We start from the raw sequence: 1,938 nt of genomic DNA on the forward strand, positions 1-1,938 counted from the left end.
AAAAAAAAAAAAAAAAGGTATTGACTTTGAAAGTTCTCTGGATGGCACAAATGGTTTGCTCTCACCTACTAATCTAAACATTGGCCGTATAAACCTACCACTGGTACCATGAGAGAAAGGTCTGGTGATCTCTTTCAGTAAATGTAACAGACAAGAAAACCCTATGGAGCAATTCTACTTTGTAATACATAGAGTTGCCATGAGCTGAAATCAACTCCAAGGCACTGGGTATTGGCTTTGAAAATATAAATGTAAAAAGATGACCAGTAAGATCATCTGTGAAATATTTTTGCTGTTTGTTACATTAGACCACAATATCAGATACTTGACATTGGTCATACGGTACACAAAGCGTCCAAAATCTGTGGTGGCAGTTTTCACGTGGCAACTGCTGTTCTTTGTTCATTTATTCACAGACAATTACTGGGCAGCCACTATATACCAGTCACTATGCAGCACTCTGAAGAAACAAACACAAGAATGAGTCCCTGGGATTCCAGATTTGCTGTGTAGTAGATGGATTACTACAAACGAGTACACTGGACTTACACTATTAAGCACTTACTATTTAAATCCTTCTTGGTTCCAAAAGTGTCTCAAGTTTCCTAGACTTAGCAGGCCACAAGTTACCATAGGCATCCTCAAGAAAGCAGCGAAGCATTCTAATCCAGCTAGTTGGTTGTGCTAGACAAACATGTCTCAGGATGCAACAACAATCAAAAGGCAGAGTTTTCAAGCCCTAGCAAGTCCATCACTGCTCTAATTCTCCCTGAATGGTGTTTTGTTGAAAGAGTTTTCTAAGAAGGAAAAGATTTGGATGGAGGAAGGGAATGACTAAAACCTGAGTTGATCCTTCAACCAAAACACTGACATTTTGTTGAGTTGGTGTTAGGGCACAGGAAGAATTCTTTGTACCCTCACCATATACAGTGGTGGAAAAGCTTCCAAAGCAAACCTAGTCAGCGAAAAAGATAAATTTACTTAATTTAGTACCACTGCTGGAACCTTCTTCAAGGTAGAATACCAGAAAGACTCCAACCCAACTCTAATTCAACAAGCTACATTATAAACAGACGGACAATCTCAGATAAAATTGTCCTCCTAACCCCTTGCTGTCCATCTCACTCACTCAGCCCCTTCCGGGGTGCAGAGTTCCCACTCAGACTCTGGACAGCACGCACCTTTCCTACCCACCCTTCACCCAGGGAGCTACCTACCACGTGCCGGGCCCCACCCCGAGCCAGCGGCCCTTTAAACACTCCCACCCATACACATTACCCACCCCACACACACTTCCGGACGGCAGCCGGAGAGGGACAAAACTCATGGCGTACAGCCAGTTTCCTCCGCGGAGCACGTCCCAAACTGCCCCAGCCTGTGGGCCTCTCCACCCGGGCAACAGACTCCAGGCGTCCCCTAGACTGGGGCTGCCGAGCCCGAGAAGTGTCGTCGCGGCTCGGCTTCTGGGCGGGGCCGGCAGGAGCGGGGGCCCCGCCGCCGCCGCTGCCCCCGCCTGCGGCTCGGTCCACAGCTCGCCCGCCGCTGGGTGCGCTGCACGCGGGGGGCAGCCGCGGTGCAGAGGTTCATGCTGCGGCGGCGGCGGCGGCGGCGGCTGATGCTGCTGCTGCTGCGGAGGCAGACAGATCAGGCGCTGCCGCCGCCGCCGCCCTCCCCAGGCTCCATGCCACGGCCGCCTCCTCCTCCTCCTCTCCAGCGAGGGGCGGGGGGCTCTGGCCCGGGGTGGGCACCACTCCTCGCAGAGCCGCTCCCCTCCCTGCCCTCCGCGCGGGCGCTGGAGCCGGCGGGGGCGCCTGCCGCCTCTTAGGAGCGCACGCTCCGCGTACCCAGCCGGAGAGAAGGGAGGGCGTGGGCAGAGGCTAGTAGGAGTCGGGGCAGCGGGGCAAGGCAGCGAGAGGAGGGGGCTTCCCTGGAGGATGC

The 1,938-nt window shown here is 53.2% G+C and overlaps 1 protein-coding gene across 1 annotated transcript in view; it reads left to right on the top strand.

Annotated features, from left to right (window-relative positions):
• Positions 1-1,938, top strand: part of FAM78B (family with sequence similarity 78 member B) — a gene marked incomplete at its 5' end in the record, with an annotated part of 139,832 nt that overhangs the window by 5,830 nt on the left and 132,064 nt on the right. The window lies entirely within an intron of this gene.

Source organism: Orycteropus afer, unplaced genomic scaffold, assembly GCF_000298275.1.
Source record: "Orycteropus afer afer isolate SDZICR_OR568_19922 unplaced genomic scaffold, OryAfe1.0 scaffold00044, whole genome shotgun sequence".
Taxonomy (NCBI): Eukaryota; Metazoa; Chordata; class Mammalia; order Tubulidentata; family Orycteropodidae; genus Orycteropus; species Orycteropus afer.